Source organism: Oryctolagus cuniculus, chromosome 14 (genome assembly GCF_051225735.1).
Source record: "Oryctolagus cuniculus isolate XC-2025 breed Fujian yellow rabbit chromosome 14, ASM5122573v1, whole genome shotgun sequence".
Taxonomy (NCBI): Eukaryota; Metazoa; Chordata; class Mammalia; order Lagomorpha; family Leporidae; genus Oryctolagus; species Oryctolagus cuniculus.
In genome coordinates this window covers 97068999-97090107 of record NC_142880.1, presented here as the reverse complement: position 1 = coordinate 97090107, position 21109 = coordinate 97068999, and the positions used below count along the sequence as shown (strand labels likewise).

At 60.6% G+C, this 21109-nt stretch overlaps 1 long non-coding RNA gene and 1 pseudogene across 1 annotated transcript; both read right to left on the bottom strand.

Moving 5' to 3' along the window:
- Positions 1–442: 442 nt before the first annotated feature.
- Positions 443–20681, bottom strand: LOC149122450 (uncharacterized). The gene is made up of 5 exons (XR_016220903.1): positions 20606–20681; positions 19745–19779; positions 14714–14807; positions 2595–2670; positions 443–948 (listed from the first exon to the last, which is right to left on the bottom strand). It is a non-coding gene; the product is annotated as an uncharacterized LOC149122450 (long non-coding RNA).
- LOC138845266 (U6 spliceosomal RNA) lies at positions 9217–9314 on the bottom strand (annotated as a pseudogene).
- Positions 20682–21109: the final 428 nt, after the last annotated feature.

The following is a 21109-nucleotide window of genomic DNA, read 5'->3' as shown; positions in this document are numbered from 1 at the left end:
TGCCCGTGCGGCTTTTGCTCCATGCGACGCTGCGCTGGCCGCTGCGCCGGTGGCCACCTCGGCCGTGTGTCACTCATCTTAGCCTGGGTGGGACTCTGCGATGGCCCCCACTCGTGGCTACATGAGCCCATCACACCTCTTCTTGTGACCCAGGAGCGGAGCTGAGGGCCCCGGGCTGGCCCGTGTGCCCTGGAGCGGCCATGCCGATGTGTCCCCCGCAGGCTGTCTCCAGGGCACTCGCCTGCAGGGGACGGCACCTCCGAGCTCTGGGCTGCGCCTGCGGCTCCTGCGCCCGCGGCGTGGGGGCGGGGGCACGCCTCACACGTCCGCCAGCTTCGCGTCCCCTCTCTCCTAAGTGCCCATTCGACATCTGTCTGTTTTCTGATTGACCACACCCCAGATGTTGATGCTTTCCTGATTCTGGGTTTAAGCTTTCACTTACTGGCGTTTTTATAGCTGGTTTTTAATTTTGCATCCATTCCTTTGCGAGCACTGCCTGTAGGCTAACCCTCACTTGGCGATCCTCGGCTGCCCTGGGGACGTGCACTTGCTGTCCAGTGTTCGCGCTTTTTAAGGCTTCTGCCGTCTGTCGGCTCTGCAGGAGTCAGCCTGCCCTGTGTCGCTGGAACTGAGAGCAGACTGTCCGTCCCAGGTGTCTGCCACTGTACTGCGCTGGCTCCAGGGTGCACGTGGCCTCTCCGGGCCGCCCCGGGCCGTGCGAGCTGTGAGTCGTCGTCCTCTGGCCCCGTCGGCAGCTCCTCACCACCTGTGCCCGCACCGCCTCCCCCGCTTCCCCGTCCTGAGACCCCGACCGCGTCAGACTTCAAGCCGGGCCCTCGGCCCCCTCCTCAGCTTGCATTGCTCCAGTTCTCGTGCTGATCCGAGCTGCTCCGGAACCGTGTGCATCGGGCATCTTTAATCTCAGTGTTGGCCGGCGCTCGTCCCAATCTACCGGAAGTGTTAAAGGCGGGATTTGGTTCCCTTCCTCTACTCCGAACTCCATTCCTCCCTGAGCCGAGTCCCCGCCCCTGTGGTTTTGGAGCCGCGTCCTCCGCCCGTCTTGTGCATCTTTCCCACTGCAGCGCCCGCCGGTGCAGGGGGCACAGGGCCCCCCACTCACTTCTCCACAGGACTGCTGGCTTCTCTGTAGCCTCATTTGCAAGGAGCCTTGAAGGCTTGGGGTGAGGTCAGTTCCTCCCCGTGCGTGCCCAGTGCAGAACCAGGCTGTGGTAGACGCCTGGGGACTGTGGTCACCACCTGGCACCGAGCCAGCCCAGCAGGGACAGCCCTGGTCACTCTGGGGTGCAGGCGTGCGCCGGCTCAGCCCTGCTCTGAGGCCCAGCCACCAAGCGCAGCGCTGCCTCGGGGCGCCGTCAGGAGCCCACTGTGGGCGGCTGTGTCCCGAGCCTGGGCTTCTCTCCCCACCTCTCCCAAGCCGAGTTCCCAGGCTCGCAGCGCCGTCAGGGCAGAGGCCAGCTGCAGAGCCTCCGGCTCCCTCCCGTGCTGCTCTGCCAAGGCCCTGGCACTTCCTTGTCCTGGATGCTCAAGAATACTGGAGCGCACATGGACACACACACACACACACACACACACACGCACACACATGGCGCTCCTCTGCTCGCCGAGTGCTGGTGGCCCAGTCTCACTCGCCCGCACCGGAGGGCAAGGTGGGGGCACCCGCTGCTGTGTGTCAGCAAATGGACCCCCTCTGGCTCTCGGGGCGGCCAGCGCCGGGCGCGGCAGTCCCCACTGCACTCTGGGCATCCTCCAACCCTCCAGCCAGCGCACACAGGCCAAGAGCTTCTCTCCTAAAACGCCGTCGCTGCTGGAAGTCCTCGGATCAGTGTACTCGGGACAACTGATTCTCAGCAGAGACCCCGAGTACAGACGGAGGCAGTGCGCGCCGAGCCGACCACCAGAAGCCCACTTCTGCCCGCACAGCTGCAAGGCTGCAGGTGGACACAGGCCGCAGCGTGCGGCCCCCGCCGATGTATGCAGAGAAGTGTGTGGACTCTCCCCTGCCGATTTGAAAATATTTACAGGGCCAGCACTGTGGTGTAGCAGGTTAAGCCGCCGTCTGCAGTGCCAGTATCCCTTATGGGCGCTGGTTCGAGTCCCGGCTGCTCCACTTCCGATCCAGCTCTCTGCTGTGGCCTGGGAAGCAGCGGAAGACGGCCCAAGTGCTTGGGCCCCTGCACCCACGTGGGAGATATGGAATAAGCTCCTGGCTCCTGGCTTCGGCCTGGCCCAGTCCTGGTCATTGTGGTCAACTGGGGAGTGAGCCAGCAGATGGAAGACCTGTGTGTGTGTGTGTGTGTGTGCCCCTCTTTCTGTAATTCTGCCTTTCAAATAAATAAATCTTAGAAAACATCAGCCCAGCTCTGGCCAGTGCAGCCATCTTGGGAGTGAGCCAGCAGATGAAGACCTCTCTCTCTCTCTCTCTCTCTCTCTCTCTCTGTAACTCTGCCTTTCAAATAAATAATCTTTTTTTAAAAAGGAAATAAAATATTTAGCTCTCTAAACAACACATACTCAGTTCTCTACCAAATCAGGCTTGGGCAGATCCCGGCAGGACCAAAGCACAGAGCACGCACCTGAAGCCAGCCCTTCCTTCTCAGCGCAGCCTTCTGCGGTGGGCCGTCCTGGGTCTTGCTCGTGGTGGTCTGGGACCTACAGAAAGAGAAGCCGTGAGGAACGTGAGGGCCGGGCCGTCCACGGCGAGTGGACAGCGGCCGTCAGTTCCTCACTGCGTCCTGCACACTCGTCACAGTGCAGACGGTGATGGGACTGCCACCACGGAAGACGTCTTCTGCACCTGCACCTGCAGAGCCACGGGCGTGAGCTGCACAAGATGGGGCAGCCCTCGCGGACGCAGCCGGGGACGCAGCCGGTGCTGGGGGAGGGACAGGGCTCCTGACGGGGTAATCAGTCGGGGAAACGCAGGCTGGGCGGCCAGGCGCTTGCCCACTGCTAAAAATTTCCTGCGTGTGTAGGCAGCAATAGGGTGTGTGCGTCCATGCGACAGCCGTGGGGGCTGTTGGTGCGAGCAGGGAATCTAATCTTGGTAGGGGTGGGGCAGTGGCAGGATACCAGAAGGTACTGCGAATAAAACACAAACTTGAAATAAAAATTAAAGCATGGGAAAGCGAGGTAAGGACTCTGGGTTAGACCCGGGAGGATGAGGCGGCAGCTGTGTTGCAGAAGGAGGGGCTGCACGCCGTGAAGATGCAGGGGCGCTGAGCAGTGACCAGGTCCCACACAGTGGACCCTGAACGGGGCCGGGGGCCGTCCGCGAGGCGACAGGAGGCGGTGCTGGCGTGCTCGGCACACACTGCAGCTACCAGGCGGCGGCAGCTGCAGGCCAACGCGGCACCTCCCTGCACGACGCCATCCAAATCCATCTGCGCGCTAAGCTGTGTGGATTTTAACTTTTTATAACAGAGCCGGGTGTATAGTGACAAAATATACTATTATCTACAAATGTTATGTATTCATGACATCCAACATTTTCTTAATTTTTTTTATTTTTATACTCTTTGGTTTGTCTTGTAAGCCTTTTTAAGTTGTTATAAATCTCCCCAAAACACCCCCAATGTGCATATAAGTGAACCCCAGAGCTCACACCCCTGTTGTTCAGGGCTGTGCTGGTGGAACTGTGCACAGGGAGACGCGTGCGCAGTGTGCAGGGGCCAGGGCAGCTCCCAGGAGCAGCGAGGGCCCTGTCCCTCCAGCGCCAGGGGCCGCGTGTGTCGGCTGCGCTGGGCACCCTGGGGGCTGCCACAGAGCTTTCCTGGGCACCCTCTGCAGATGGGACCAGCAGGTGTTTCCCCAGCTGTGCTGGGCCTTGGAGGGTCCTTGTCAGGCTCACACTGGCCACAGAGGTCACAGAGGGGGGATGTTTGGAAATGTCACAAGTGGAGGGTGCTAAGCCTCCCCAGGCGAAAACCCACACTGCCGGTGGGGTGGGACAGCTCCTGCAAGCAGCACCCTGTCCCCAGGTCCCAACATGCAAAGCAGCAAGAAAACCTGGAGAAACCCCCTGAGTGAGCTCACAAGCCGAACGTCCCAAACGTGCACCAGGCAGACGGGAGCCACGACAGGAACCCAAAGTGTCAGGACCACAAGACAGACAGAAACTAAAAGGGGCCACACAGGACCCCTGGATCTGCTTATCCCCGTAACCAGCACAGCGCTCCCTGGAGGAGCCGCAGCCGCCACCAGGCCGGAGGAGGGGCCAGGCACCATGCAGACCACTGAGAGACACCCAGCAGCCCCTGGGGTCACCTCCAACACATGGACACGCGCCTGGCAGGGGCGGGGAGGAAGACTGGGAAAGGGGTGTAAAACCATTCACAGAAGAATGGCTGAGGCTCTCCAGATACAACGGATCTCACAGACACCATGACTCCCCCTCCCCACGTGAGGACGAGGTGACCCCACACACACACAGGACAGCCACTGACTCCCCCCCCCCGTGAGGACGAGGTGACCCCACACAGGACAGCCACCGACTCCCCCCCCACGTGAGGACGAGGTGACCACACACACAGGACAGCCCCCGACTCCCCTCCCCACGTGAGGACGAGGTGACCCCCCCACACACAGGACAGCCACCGACTCCCCTCCCCACGTGAGGACGAGGTGACCCCACACACACAGGACAGCCACCGACTCCCCTCCCCACGTGAGGACGAGGTGACCCCACACACACAGGACAGCCACCGACTCCCCCCCCACGTGAGGACGAGGTGACCCCACACACACACAGGACAGCCACCGACTCCCCCCCCACGTGAGGACGAGGTGACCCCACACACACACAGGACAGCCACCGACTCCCCCCCCACGTGAGGACGAGGTGACCCCACACACACACAGGACAGCCACCGACTCCCCCCCCACGTGAGGACGAGGTGACCCCACACACACAGGACAGCCACCGACTCCCCCCCCACGTGAGGACGAGGTGACCCCACACACAGGACAGCCACCGACTCCCCCCCCACGTGAGGACGAGGTGACCCCCCACACACACAGGACAGCCACCGACTCCCTTCCCCCCATGAGGACGAGGTGACCCCCCCCACACACAGGACAGCCACCGACTCCCCCCCCACGTGAGGACGAGGTGACCCCCCCACACACAGGACAGCCACCGACTCCCCCCCCACGTGAGGACGAGGTGACCCCATACACACACAGGACAGCCACCGACTCCCCTCCCCACGTGAGGACGAGGTGACCCCACACACACAGGACAGCCACCGACTCCCCTCCCCACGTGAGGATGAGGTGACCCCCCCACACACAGGACAGCCACCGACTCCCCTCCCCACGTGAGGACGAGGTGACCCCACACACACACAGGACAGCCACTGACTCCCCTCCCCACGTGAGGACGAGGTGACCCCCCCCCCACGCACAGGACAGCCACCGACTCCCCCCCCCCCCGTGAGGACAACGTGAGCCCCCGCCACACACAGAACAGCCACCGAGAAAGCACACCCATCGGGTGACGTCTGTCTCCCAGAACGGAGGAGATCTGACTACATCCAGAGGGAGACGGGGCCGGCAACGCGGCGCGCTTGCTACGCTGGCATTGGTCAGAGCAGCTTCAGGTTCCAGGGCTCTGCTTCCAATCCAGCTCCCTGCGAGCGCACCTGCTAACAGGCCTGGGTGGGGTCCCGGCTCCTGGCCCCTGGGTTGTGGTCACTTGGGGAATGAAGCAGCAGATGAAGGACCCGCCCCGGTCTCTACCTCTCTCTCTCTGTTGCTCTGCCTTCCAAGTAAATAAATAAGTAAATCCTCAAACAACTGTAACACTGGGTGACCTTTAACAGCCAGGCATTCACAGGTGGACGCCTGGAGGACGAGCCTGCATCCCGGGCAAGGGCGTGACTCCGGGCGGGGCAGCAGCTGCCCCCTCCACCCCGCCCCGCCTCCCCCTCCTCTGAGCAGAGACTGGAGCCAGGTCCACAGCTCCTCCCACAACGCCCTCCCCACCTCCCTCTCCCAGAGGCAGCATCCACCCCCATCCTTACTAAGAAAGGGGCTGAGCCGGCAACGCCTCCACGCTGCCGGCCAGGCCCTCTGACGCCAGAACCCAGGTGCACCTCGCGGTGCCAGCCCCTCCCAGCTGCTGCGCTGCCCCCAGGGCGGGAGCCCCGTGTGGGGCTGGGTGTCAGAGCAGCAGGATCACCCACAGGTGATGAAGCAACAGTCGCAGGCTGGGTCGGGGCCCAGGCTGGCCATCATTACCAGACTGTAGTCACCCCGGCTGCTCTGGCCAGCATGAGGGTCCGGCTTTCCTGGCCGTGGACAGGAATCGCCTAAGTGGAGTCACAGACAGCTGGTGTCCTGCCCCAAGCACCAGCGCCTCCCAGCAACACGGCTCAGCGCAGCTGGGACCCCAGGTGCCTCGCCCACCGGCACGGCACACGCCCGGCACACTCACACACACCGTCACCCATATGCTTCCTGCTTGTGAAAATCTCAGACGTGAGGAAGCTCGGGAGCGCACAGCGCCCACCACATGCCCAGCACGGAGCCCCCCTTCCTGTGCACCCCTGCTGCAGCCGGGGGCTGGCCGCACAGAGCCACACAGGGTGTGCCCTCAGCCTGCTCCTGCCACACATCCAGGCCACACACACAGACACGTGCTGCCTGTCACGTTCTCTCAGGTCTGCGCCACGGCCGTGGCCGAGAGCGGCAGCGTGGGTGGTGCGGCTACAGAGCTGCTGCTGCCGCCCCAGTGGGCAATGCCGAGATTCCGGGCCCAGTATGGTGGCTGCGGAGCAGAGCTTTGGTGTTGGTCCTGAGGATGCAGCCCCCGTGCCTGGGGCCAGTGCCCGCGTGAGAACCGGCGTGCACTGACCACAGCCTCTGTGCTCTGCTGCATGGGTGCCACCAACCAGGAGGCAGAGGTAGTCACCAGACACCGCACCAGCCAGTGCTGTGCCGCTGGCTCCCCAGCCCCCAGACCAAGATCAGCGTCGGTTCTTCAGCTGTCCAGGGCTGGTATTTTTGTTACAAAAGCCTGACCGGGCTGGGACACCTGTAGACTTGCAACGGGTCGAAAACTCCATTTGGGAGAGAGAGGAGCTTAGAACCAGGACTGGCCAGCGGCCTTGCCCTGGATACAGGGGCGAGCAGGTGGGCTCACCGTCAGCCTTGCCCTGGGTACGGGGACGAGCAGGTGGGCTCACCGTCAGCCTTGCCCTGGGTACGGGGACGAGCAGGTGGGCTCACCTGCGGCCTTGCCCTGGGTACGGGGACGAGCAGGTGGGCTCACCTGCGCCCTTGCCCTGGGTACGGGGACGAGCAGGTGGGCTCACCGTCAGCCTTGCCCTGGGTACAGGGACGAGCAGGTGGGCTCACCGTCAGCCTTGCCCTGGGTACGGGGACGAGCAGGTGGGCTCACCGTCAGCCTTGCCCTGGGTACGGGGACGAGCAGGTGGGCTCACCTGAGCCTTGCCCTGGGTACGGGGACAGCAGGTGGGCTCACCGTCAGCCTTGCCCCGGGTACGGGGACGAGCAGGTGGGCTCACCGTCAGCCTTGCCCTGGGTACGGGGACAGCAGGTGGGCTCACCTTCCGGCACGAGGAGCTGTCTGTGCTGCTGCTCGAAGTGGAGCTCCAGGAGATGGGTGGCTGCAGCGGCCTGGGCGTGGCTCTGCGTGGAGGGGAGGGAGAGGGGAGCGCGCGTGGGCACAGAGGCCGCTGAAGGCTGGAGCTGGGGCAGGGGCTCCCGTGCCTTCCCTCTCATCTGCAGGCCCCTGACGACACAGCACAGGCATCTGGACCGAGGCCCACCTGGAAAGGCCTGGGTGCTGGGTGCGGGGCGGGGGTGGAGAGCAGCCTCCCCCGACGGACAGAGCCCATGCGTGCCACTGAGGGGCGCTGTTCAACTTGGGTGTGTCTTCCATCTGCTCTGGCCAACTTGCCTCCCTGCCTCCCAGTGATCCCCACCACAGGCGAACAGCCCACAGGAAACACCCCCAGGCAGCTACCACTGGAAAGAGATACTGGGCAAGTCCTCCGTCCTGGATCTGCCCAGGTCTAACCGCACCCACGGGCACACAGCGGCATCGCCTGCTCCAGGTGGGCCCTGCTCTCTAACGCCAAGGCTCCGGGCCTCCAACAGGCACAGCCCCGAGCACAGGGCTGGGCTCAGCCCTGCAGAGGGCCCTCTGGCCAACTGGACCCATCACTATCACATCGTGGTTTCTCTCCTGACCGAACAATGCTCAGGATGTGCACTTTACGGGTGGTGTGGCCCAGTGCTGAAGACGCCAGCACCCCACACCGGAGGGCCTGGCTTCCAGTCTCGCTCCCTGCACACCCTGGGAGCCAGAGGAGAGGCTCAGCTACTTGGGTCCTTGCCACTCCCGTGGGAGGCTCAGATTCAGTCTTTGGGCCCTGGCTTGGGCCTGGTTAAGCCCTCGGTGTTGTGAGATTTGGGGCCTGAACGAGGAGAGAGCAGCTTTTTCAGTTGAGAGTCATTCTGCCTCTCTCAAATTAATAAAATCCCTTAAGATGTGTGCAAGATTATAGAAGTATATATAATGCACAAAAGCCTTCAAAGGGAATAAGAATATTTTCTGCTGTGTCACCTAATCACCCCTCCCAGAGGAGTTCTTTCCCCACTGCATCAGGAGAGACCGGCAGTGTCACGACTCACCCACAGAACGTGGTCCTGGGGCCGTCAGGCTGGGGAGTGAAGGGAGATTGCAAAATGAGTAAAGTTGTTGTCACACAGAACTCAAGTCCACCCTCGGTCAGCTTTGAGTAAAGGGACCTCAGGGGCATGGCCCCAGGTGAGGGTCCCGCAGGGCAGGGCAACCCCTCCCCCACTGTGTGCACCTGCTGGTCTCTGTGTGAGACCCTGCGAGGGGGCTTGCTGCAGTACACGGTGCTGCTATGGTCTACCTTCTGTGGCACGCGTGGTCCCCAGTGTGAGGGCATCAGAAGGCGGGGACATGAAGGAGGAGCCCCTCTAGGTGACCCCGAGAGCTCCCCCACCCCCTCCACTACACAGGAACAGCCAGTGTCTCCCATGAAGGAAAAATGGAAAAATGGCCTCCCGGACACCGAGCCTACCGGAGGCTCCAGGCTGCAGGCTGTGAGAAGCAGAGTTCTGCTGCCGATCGGCCGGGCAGTGTTACCTTGTTAGTGACGTCCAGGGAGATGGGTAGGTTCTGAGGTTGGTTGGTTTGTTTTTAATATGGAATGCTTCACGGACTTGCACGGCATCCTCGTGCAGGGGCCATGCTAATCCGCTCTGTATTTTAGTAGAGGTGCTGCCGACACGAGCGTGGTTCTGAGGTTTTTCAGAAGCTGCCCTAGCGCTGTGCTCAGCTGTCCTCACACAGTCCCACTGGGCTCCCCCCAGAAAAGAGACTCCCGAGGCCTCCGTCCTCTCCAGCATACACGGGAGGCTCCTTGCCTTGGCTTCTCTTTTTCCTAAGATTTACGTGTGTGTTTGAAAGCCAGAGTTACAGAGAGAGAGAAGGAGAGACAGAGATCTTCCACCTGCTGCTTCACTGCCCAAATAGCCACAATAGCACCCAGGGCTGGGCCGGGCCAGGCTGGAGCCAGGAACCCAGACCTTCCAGGTCCCCCACGTGGGGCAGAGGCCCGAGCTCCTGGAACACCTTCTGGTGCTTTCCCAGGCCACGAGCAGGGAGGGGGGTCAGAAGCGGAGCAGCCGGGGCTTGCAGCCAGCGTAATCTGTTAGGTCAGGATGCCAACCCCGCCGTGGCCTTTCTGATGGGTATGGGTATGCAGTGGAGTCCAAGTGCGGCTTTAGTTTGCATTCCCCTAACGTCAGATGCATGCTGAGCACACTGTCCTGTGGTGTCCACCTTGGTGAGGGGCTTCTTCAGGTCCTTGGTCTTCTTCCTTACTGCTGGGTTTTGAAAGTCCTTTCAATACTCCGGATACAAGTACATGATCTGCAAATGTTTATTCTAGTCTGAATCATATTTTTATTGTATTTTTAAGATGTATTTATTTAAAGGCAGAGTTAGAGAGAGAGACAGAAAGAGAGAGATCTTTCACTTGCTGGTTCACTCCCCAGGTGGCTGCACTGGTCAGCTTTGGGCCAGATCAAAGCCAGGCGCTTCTTCCGCGTCTCCCACGTGGGTGCGGGCCCGAGCACCTGGGCCACCTTCCGCTGCTTCCCCAGGCCACAGCAGGGAGCTGTCCTGACGCTGCAGGTGGTGCTAGACACTGGTCCTAGGTTTTTATTGTCTCAATAGCAGCCATTGAAGAGGGAATGTTTCCCATTTTGATCAAGTGCAATTATTATTCATTTCTTCTTCAATATGAAGTATTTGGTGTCTTGGCAAAGACAGCGCCAGTCCCCAGGTAACAAAGATGGTGCTGTTTCCCACGGGGACATTTCTCTTCAGCTGATCTTGGGTTAAGTTTTCCACTAAGGTTTTCTTGGTATACGGTTATCCAAGCATCATGACATCACGTACGAACATGATCTGCCCCTCCCCTGACCACAGTCCCTCACCGACTGGCCAGAAGGGAGGTTTGTTTCTGGAATGTCTGTTCCTTTTTTCTTTCTTTTTTTTTTAAAGATTTATTTACTTACTTGAAAGGCAGAGTTACAGAGAGGCAGAGGCAGAGAGAGAGAGAGAGAGAGAGAGGTCTTCCACCTGCTGGTTCATTCCCCAGATGGCAGCAGTGGCCAGAGCTGTGCTGAATAAAAGACAGGAGCCAGGAGCTTCTCCTGGGTCTCCCACATGGGTGCAGTTCCACTGCTTTCCCAGGCCATAGCAGAGAGCTGGATGGGACGTGGAGTAGCCGGAACTCGAACCAGCACCCATATGGTTGGTGGCACCGCCACAGGGCCGGCCCCTGGAATGTCCATTGTGTTCTGTTGATCTGTTGTCTACACTTAGGCCAGTATTCCACTGCCTTAATTGCAGGAGTTCATGATAAACTGTGAGGTCAATTTATTCTATTTTCAAAATTATTTTGGCTATTCTGTGCCTCTGAATTTCCATATATGTTTGGGATCAGCTTGTTGATTTCCCTCCCCCCACTTTTTTTTTAAGATTTATTTATTTGAAAGGCAGAGTTACTGAGAGACAGAGGCAGAAGCAGAGAGAGGGGGAGAGAGAGAGAGCGAGCGCCTCCATCTGCTGGTTTGCTCCCCAAGCAGCCACGACGGCTGAAGCTGGGCCAATCTGAAGCCAGGAGCCAGGAGCTTCTTCTGGATCTCCCACACGGGTGCAGGGGTCCAAGCACACAGGCCATCCTCTGCTGCGTCCCCAGGCCATCAGCAGGGAGCTGGATGGGAAGTGGAGCAGTCAGGACTCGAACCAGTGCCCATATGGGATGCCGGCGCTTCAGGCCAGGGCATTAACCTGCTGCACCACAGCACCGGCCCCTGTTGATTTCCTTTTAGGAAAAGAACCAGCTGGGAATTGACTAGGGAGTGCTAAGCCTGCAGGTGGATTTTTGGGGACTTTTCTCCACGGCAACCCCGGGGCTCCTGGTCCGTTCACCTTGCCATCACGGTGAGCTTAGTGTCGTTCCCAGCGGCTGTGTAGCTTTCAGTGTACAACGTGAGCACTTGTTTGCTGAGTTACTTCCGACGCTACTGTGACTGCTTCCGTTTTCTCTGCCATGTTTGGACTCCTCGCTGCTAGCAAACAGCTACAGAACACAGCCTTGTCCATGGGCGTTGTACCCACGGCTGTGCTGAGCTGGCCTCTTCCTACCAGTCTGTCGCCATGGCTTTCGGATCGCGCTTCTCTCACGGGAAGGCAGTGGGGCTTCAGGTCTGCTGGCCCGTGGCCCATCTCCCCTCCAGCCTAAGGACAAAGCTCCGCTCTGGCTGAGCCGTGAGTCAGGGTGCCCCCTGCTGCCTCCCGGGTGACGGAGTCTCCCAGTCAGAAGTCGACGTGCTGCATCGAGAACCTTCTGAGGACGGACAGCATCCTGCGACTGTTGTCCCTGCTTCTCTTATTATCTGTGTTGACTGATCCCAGAGCCGACACCACGCCTGCATGCCTGGGGTGACCCCCACTGATCCACGCGGCACCCACAGGATCGGGGCTCAGAGCAGTGCTGGCCAGGACTGTCCCAGCAAAGCAGAACGTCTGAACAGGGTCTCCTGTGGCCTCTGGGCGCCGCAGTGAGGTCTGGGCTTGGACAGACGGGCTGATGGTTTCCACAGCGTGGTAGCAACTCACTGAACGCGAGGAGACACTGAAGGCCGTGCCTCCACTGTCCCTCGCACAGAGGTGGTGCCGCCCCTTCCTGGGTCTCAGGGACTGCAGGGGGCTTTCCCGGGAGCCCTGCAGGAATGGGCAGAAGAGCCCCTCCCACATAGAAGTGCAGTCCCCGCAGCCTCAGAAACTGGCCCAGCCCACCAGGAACCTACAGGTGGCTTCCTGGAGCAGGTGCAGAGAGCAGTGGCTCCTAACATCAGCCCTGCGCGCTGCCTGTCCGTGAAGAAGGGACACAGTGCAACACACGGCACGTGCATACACATGTGTGACACACGCAGACACAGATGGTGGAACACCCCACACATGCATCCACATGTAAAATACACACATGGACAGATGGTGAAATACACACACAGAGATAACAACACACAGAGATCCAGAAGTTCTAACACACCCCAGACACAAATAACATGTAACCCACATAGATGGACACAGAAGGTTTATCCCTCCCATACACACTTACACGTGGAAGACACACAGAGATGGTATTATAACATACCCACACACGGCACACATGGCACAGCACACACTTCACACACAAATGCACACACATGTTGCAACACACCACAAAGCTCATCTCTCTCTCTCACACGTAACCAAGGAGAGTTACATACGCAGACCACATGCACACAAGCAGTACACAGCCTGTGCCAATCTGTGTTCTACAGTTTTCCCTGACCTTCCATTTCCCAGGAAAGCTGCCAGGAGCCTGCGGAGCCCCACACCCTCTGCACCTGGGCTCTGCTCACTGCCCCCACGCTGATGGACTCGTGGTGCCTCTGTGGACACCACAGATCCTGACCACATAATGAGGAGGCGTGGCACACACGTGGGCCCAGGAAGAGAGGCAGACTCAACCTGAAATGTGGTTCCCACGGATACCCTGCACCTCTGCACCCTGAGCCGAGCCACCAGGTGGAGACGACTGTGCTTCTACTCTCTGGGCTATCTAGCCATCGCATTGAGGCTGAGACGTTTCAGAGTATCCATAGATTGCTTCAGTTTAAATAACACGATGTTTCAAAGATTTTTATTTATTTATTTGAAAGTCAGATTTACACACAGAGAGGAGGGAGGGAGGGAGAGAGGGAAAGGGGTGTCTTCCAACCGCTGGTTCACTCTCCAATTGGCCACAATGGCCAGAGCTGTGCCGATCTGAAGCCAGGAGCCAGGAGCTTCTTCCGGGTCTCCCACATGGGTACAGGGGCCCAGGGACTTGGACCATCTTCTACTGCTTTCCCAGGCCACAGCAGAGAGCTGGATCAGAAGTGGAGCAGCCAGAACTTGAACCAGTGCCCATACGGGATGCTGGCACTGTAGGCGGCAGCTTTACCCACTACACCACAGTGCCAGCCCCTAAATAACAACACAATTTTGGGGACCAGCTTTGTGGCACAGCAGGTTAAGCCTCTGCCTATGACACCAACTTCCCATATGAGCACTGGTTTAAGTCCCAGTTGCTCCACTTCCAATCCAGCTCCCTACTCATGCACCTGGGAAAGCAGCGGAAGGTGGTCCAAGTGCTGGGGTCCCTGCACCCACATGGGAGACAGGAATGGAGGGCCCGTCTCCTGGCTTTGGTCTGGCCCAGCCCTAGATGTGTGGCTGCTTGGGAATGAGCCAGCAGTTAGAAGACCTCTCACTCTCTCTCCTAACTCTGACTTTCAAATAATGAATAAATCTTTCTGTATTGCACACACACATATAGAAACACAGATAAACACAGACACATAAACACAGATAGAAACACAGAAACACACATACACGGCTGGCACCATGGCTCACTAGGCTAATCTTCCGCCTTGCGGCGCCGGCACACCGGGTTCTAGTCCCGGTTGGGGCACCGGATTCTGTCCCGGCTGCTCCTCTTCCAGGCCAGCTCTCTGCTGTGGCCAGGGAGTGCAGTGGAGGATGGCCCAGGTGCTTGGGCCCTGCACCCCATGGGAGACCAGGAGAAGCACCTGGCTCCTGGCTTCAGATCAGCGCAGTGCGCCGGCCGCAGCAGCCATTGGAGGGTGAACCAATGGCAAAGGAAGACCTTTCTCTCTGTCTCTCTCTCTCACTGTCCACTCTGCCTGTCAAAAAAAAAAAAAAAGAAAGAAAAAGAAACACACACACACACATATAAACACACACATACAAACTTGGATACACAGATACAGAACTGTACATATATAGAACTACTCATAGAAACAGACATATAGAAACAGACACACACACACATAAACACGGAGACATAAAGAAGCACACATACACACATAAACACACAGCTAAACACACATATAGAAACACACACAAACACACATAAACACACACATAGAAACACATGCACACACAGAAACACACACACAGACACTTTGCTGTCCCTCCACTGTGTGTCCCACTCCTGTCTGGGTGGCGTCCTCGCGTTCCCCATCAATATTCCCAGAACTTTCCTGCACGGGTTCGGGGCAGCACACTCACCCTGCGCAGGGAGGGGAGCTTGGGGCCCATGGTGGCCGGGGAGCACTGGCCTGGGGTCTCGGAAGGCCGCCGGAACTCCTTGCGCCGCACCCTGCTGAGATGGGGTGGGGGAGGAAAGCACGCGTGAGCTGCGGGGAGGGAGCTCCCAGGGCCCCGAAGGCCACCGCGACCGCGGCACCCACTTCGCAGAACCACAGAGAACAGCAGCCCCCGGAGGCCGGCCGGGAGCCCAGGCTCCCTGTGCGGTGCGGCTGGCGCAGTTCCAGACCTTCCCAAGGGCGGGGCGCCACACAGCCCCACCCAGGACCACACGGGACCACCATGAACACAGCAGATTCCTCTACCGACAAAGTGACACGTCTCAGAGCCCAGACAGAGCACTCCCAAGGGAGGGAATTCCTGTGGCTGCTCCGGGGAGCCGAGAGAGGATGATCCAGTGTCTACCTACCGTGCGCCCCCATACCCAAGTACAGGGAACGCAGGCGGGGAGGTCAGAGTCGGGGTCCTCCCCGGGAGGGGAACGCTGGGCTGCCGAAGCTGGGGGCCCCTCTGAGCTGTCGAGAGCCCAGCGTGCCCGGCTGCACCTGGCGGACACCGAGCAGTGAGTGTGCACCCAGCAATGTGAGTGACGGGGGTGCAGGTGGATGCGGGGGTGCAGGTGGACACGACACATGGGGGTGCAGGTGGACACGAGGGGTACAGGTGGACACGACACATGGGGTGCAGGTAGACATGGGGTGCAGGTGGACACGAGGGGTGCAGGTAGACATGGGGTGCAGGTGGACACGACACATGGGGGTGCAGGTGGACACAGGGGTGCAGGTAGACATGGGGGTGCAGGTGGACACGACACATGGGGGTGCAGGTGGACATGGGGGTATAGGTGGACAAGACACATGGGGGTACAGGTGGACAGGGGGGTGCAGGTGGACAGGGGGGTGCAGGTGGACATGGGGGTGTAGGTAGACATGGGGTGCAGGTGGACATGGGGGTGCAGGTGGACACGACACATGGTGGTGCAGGTGGACACGGGGGTGCAGGTGGACATGGGGGTGCAGGTAGACATGGGGTGCAGGTGGACAGGGGGTGCAGGTGGAACGAAGGGTATAGGTGGACACGACGCATGGGGGTGCAGGTGGACACGGGGGTGCAGGTGGACATGGGGGGTATAGGTGGACACGACACATGGGGTGCAGGTAGACATAGGGTGCAGGTGGACACGAGGGGTATAGGTGGACACAGGGGTGCAGGTAGACATGGGGGTGCAGGTGGACACGACACATGGGGGTGCAGGTGGACATGGGGGTATAGGTGGACAAGACACATGGGGGTACAGGTGGACAGGGGAGTGCAGGCGGACATGGGGTGCAGGTGGACATGGGGGTGCAGGTGGACACAGGGGTGCAGGTGGACATGAGGGGTGCAGGTGGACATGGGGGTGCAGGTGGACACGGGGGTGCAGGTAGACATGGGGTGCAGGTGGACAGGGGGTGCAGGTGGAACGAAGGGTATAGGTGGACACGACGCATGGGGGTGCAGGTGGACACGGGGGTGCAGGTGGACAGGGGGTGCAGGTAGACACGGGGGTGCAGGTGGACAGGGGTGCAGGTAGACATGGGGTGCAGGTGGACAGGGGTGCAGGTAGACATGGGGTGCAGGTGGACATGGGGTGCAGGTGGACGCAGGGGTGCAGGTGGACACGGGGGGTATAGGTGGACACGACACATGGGGTGCAGGTAGACATGGGGTGCAGGTGGACACGAGGGGTATAGGTGGACACAGGGGTGCAGGTAGACATGGGGGTGCAGGTGGACACAACACATGGGGGTGCAGGTGGACATGGGGGTGCAGGCGGACATGGGGTGCAGGTGGACACGACACATGGGGGTGCAGGTGGACAGGGGGTGCAGGTGGAACGAAGGGTATAGGTGGACACGATGCATGGGGGTGCAGGTGGACATGGGGTGCAGGTGGACATGGGGTGCAGGTGGACATGGGGTGCAGGTGGACGGGGGGTGCAGGTAGACACGGGGGTGCAGGTAGACATGGGGTGCAGGTGGACACGGGGGTGCAGGTGTGGACATGGGGGTGCAGGTGGACACGGGGGTGCAGGTAGACATGGGGGTGCAGGTGGACATGGGGTACAGGTGGACACGACACATGGGGTGCAGGTGGACACGACACATGGGGGTGCAGGTGGACGGGGGTTGCAGGTGGACATGGGGTGCAGGTGGATGCGGGGGTGCAGGTGGACATGGGGGTGCAGGTAGACATGGGGGTGCAGGTGGACACGAGGGGTATAGGTGGACACAACACATAGGGGTGCAGGTGGACAGGGGGTGCAGGTGGACATGGGGTGCAGGTGGACACGAGGGGTACAGGTGGACACGACACATGGGGGTACAGGTGGACACAACACATGGGGGTGCAGGTGGACATGGGGGTGCAGGTAGACATGGGGTGCAGGTGGACACGAGGGGTGCAGGTGGACACAACACATAGGGGTGCAGGTGGACAGGGGGGTGCAGGTGGACATGGGGTGCAGGTGGACATGGGGTGCAGGTAGACATGGGGTGCAGGTGGACATGGGGTGCAGGTGGACACGAGGGGTATAGGTGGACACGACACATGGGGGTGCGGGTGGACAGGGGGTGCAGGTAGACATGGGGTGCAGGTGGACACGGGCACTCCTCTTCCCTGGCCCCCACTACCAGCCTACCAGGCCCATGTCCACACAGGCACTCCTCTTCCCTGGCCCCCACAACCAGCCTACCAGGCCCATGTCCACACCTGCACCTGCTCTGTGTGGCAGAAGTGCTCCTGGCAGGGTTGGACCACAGCCCCGACAGAGACTCTGTGCAGCTCCCTGAAGCTGCTCCTGAGGGGGCCCCCACCTCCCCAGAAGTGCGCAGCACCGTTTCGCCCCACTGCCATGAAATCTGAGACACCTGTTTCTCAGTGTATTTGAGAGGCAGGGAAACAAGGAGAGAGACGGGGTGGGGGATCTCCCATCTGTGGTCCCCTCCCCAGAAGGCTGCAGCAGCAGCCAGAGCTAAGCCAGGCTGAGGCCAGCAGCCAGAACCCCTCCCTGGTCTCCCCTGCGCTGACAGAGACCCTGCACTTGAGCCATCACTGCCGTCTCCCACGGTGCGCGTTAGCAGGGAGCGGTTTGGAAGCAGAGGAGCCAGAACCGGAACCAGGCACTAGACAGGGCACACGGGCGTCTCCAGAGGCAGCTGTGTGTGCCAAGCCCGCCCCAACCTCTGTGAACTCGGGTGTGGCCCACACTCGCCAGCGCGGGACCCTCACAGTCCACGGGCGTTGCTGTCACGGGGCAGTGCTGTGTGGGCCGGCACACAACGGACCTCCAGGAGCAGGGGTATGAGGCGGCCATGCTGGTGCTCCTGCAGTACTGCCCTGGCACGGTGCTGCCCCCACCGCCCGAGGAACGTTTCCTGCCACCACGAGGCCCCCGGGGTCTACTGCCCGCTGCATTCGACCTCCTGTTACACGGCACATCAGCACTCCCGCCCCTGGCTGGGGGTCGGGAAGCAAAGCGTGCAGGACACTGGAAGACCACACGTCTGGAAGGAAGCACAGGCTGGCCTTCCCCGTGAGCACCACGGAACGACGCTCCCAAGACGTGGAGCCAAAGGAGAGCAGCCCGGAGCCGCCCGGCGCGGAGCGCTGTGCGAGGAAGAGCTGGGGAGGACTGCCCGGTGGCCCCGGTACTGGGGGCTCTCAGCTTCCTAGCTTTTCTACGACGAACACAAAGATTTGATAGCCAGGAAAAATAAAAGAAACTCGGGCCCCAGTGTTGTGATGTAGTGGATGGCGCCACGGCCTGTGATGCCAGCATCCCACCTGGGCACTGGTTCAAGTCCCAGCTGCTCCACTTCCGATCCAGCTCCCTGCTTATGGACTGGGAAAGCAGGGGACGATGGCCCAAGTGCTTGAGCCCCTGCACCCAGGTGAGAGACCTGGAAGAAGCTCCTGGCTCCTGGCTTTGGACCGGTGCCATTGTGGCCATTTGTGGAGTGAACCACAGGTGGAAGATCTCTGTCTCTAAACTCTGTCTTTCAAATAGATAAATCTTTTTTTTTTTTTTAAAGAAACTTCTAATCTTTGCTTTGCTTTGCCTTTGGAGTGAAAACGTCCAGTCCTGGCTCTGTTGGGTCTCTATCAGTATGTCCAAAAGGGAAAACAGAAACAAGTCTGTGGCGGGGTCACGGGCAGTGTCAGGGGTCACGGGCAGTGTCAGGGGTCACGGGCAGTGTCACAGCAGGTGGGCAGTGTCACAGTGGGTGGGCAGTGGTCACAGTGGGTGGGCAGTGGCAGAAGCCGTGGGCAGTGGGCAGTGGGTGGGCAGTGGCAGGGGTCATAGCAGAGTGGTCACAGTGAAGTTGCTTGGCCGATACCCGCTCGGGTTGGGAACGAGTGACAGGAAAGCGGGTCAGGAGCTAACGCCCACCAGGCAGGGGCACTCGGCCCAGCCCAGGCACAGGCGCGGGCGGACGCCTGGTGTGGCTCTGCTGAGTCGGAAGGGTGAAGAGGACAGAGAATCACGTGTTTCCACCGCGGGCCACACGAGTGGCTGCAAGCTCACAGGGTGGCTTTCTGTCGTCACCCACGGTTGGAGACTTACTCGTCCTGCGGCAGACTTGGGACGGCGCCATCACGTATCGAACAGGAGTGCAAGTCCCGGCTGCTTGCCTCCCACCCAGCTGCCTGTGAGCTGCGGACGCAGCACAAGAACTTGGGCCCCTGCCACCACGCAGGAGACGAGGATGGAGGCTGGGGCTCCTGGCTACAGCCTGACTAACCCTGGCCATTGCAGCCAGCTGAGGAGTGGACAGACAGAAGGTCCCTCTCTCTACTCTGTGTGTCTCTCCCTCGCACTGTCACTCTTTCCAAATAAATCTTAAAAAAGAAAGAAAGCGACTCATTCTAGATGAATTATTTCCCAAAGTCCCTGTGCTCGCAGAACACAGCCACGCTAGGCAGAAGCAGCAACAGCAGGTCACTACTCACCCCGGCAGTGAGAGCCTCGGAGGGCCGCGCGCTTCCTGCGAGATGAAAGCGAGAACCGGGATGTTGCCACGGGGCCTGGGTCACACAGAACTCAAGTCCACCCTCGGTCAGCTTTGAGTAAAGGGACCTCAGGGGCGTGGCCCCAGGTGAGGGTCCCGCAGGGCAGGGCAACCCCTCCCCCACTGTGTGCACCTGCTGGTCTCTGTGTGAGACCCTGCGAGGGGGCTTGCTGCAGTACACGGTGCTGCCACGGTCCACCTTCTGTGGCACGCGTGGGCCCCAGTGTGAGGGCATCAGAAGATGGGGGACATGAAGGAGGAGCCCCTCTAGGTGACCCCGAGAGCTCCCCCACCCCCTGCACCACACAGGAACAGCCAGTGTCTCCCATGAAGGAAAAATGGAAAAATGGCCTCCCGGACACCGAGCCTACCGGAGGCTCCAGGCTGCAGGCTGTGAGAAGCAGATTTCTGCTGCCGATCGGCCAGTGGACGGTATTTCCTCCACAGCCTGGGTCTGGCCAGCGGCCTTGCCCTGGGTACGGGGACGAGCAGGTGGGCTCACCTGCAGCCTTGCCCCGGGTACGGGGACGAGCAGGTGGGCTCACCTGCGGCCTTGCCCTGGGTACGGGGACGAGCAGGTGGGCTCACCGTCAGCCTTGCCCTGGGTACGGGGACGAGCAGGTGGGCTCACCGTCAGCCTTGCCCCGGGTACGGGGACGAGCAGGTGGGCCCACCGTCAGCCTCGCCCTGGGTATGGGGACGAGCAGGTGGGCTCACCTGAGCCTTGCCCCGGGTACGGGGACGAGCAGGTGGGCTCACCTGCAGCCTTGCCCTGGGTACGGGGACGAGCAGGTGGGCTCACCTTCCGGCACGAGGAGCTGTCCGTGCTGCTGCTCGAAGTGGAGCTCCAGGAGATGGGTGGCTGCAGCGGCCTGGGCGTGGCTCTGCGTGGAGGGGAGGGAGAGGGGAGCGCGCGTGGGCACAGAGGCCGCTGAAGGCTGGAGCTGGGGCAGGGGCTCCCGTGCCTTCCCTCTCATCTGCAGGCCCCTGACGACACAGCACAGGCATCTGGACCGAGGCCCACCTGGAAAGGCCTGGGTGCTGGGTGCGGGGCGGGGGTGGAGAGCAGCCTCCCCCGACGGACAGAGCCCACGCGTGCCACTGAGGGGCCTGTTCAACTCGGGTGTGTCTTCCATCTGCTCTGGCCAACTTGCCTCCCTGCCTCCCAGTGATCCCCACCACAGGCGAACAGCCCACAGGAAACACCCCCAGTCAGCTACACTCGGGGCTGGTGCTGTGGTGCAGCGGGTAAAGCTGCTGCCTGCAGTGCCGGCATCCCACATGGGGGCCATTCGAGTCCCGGCTG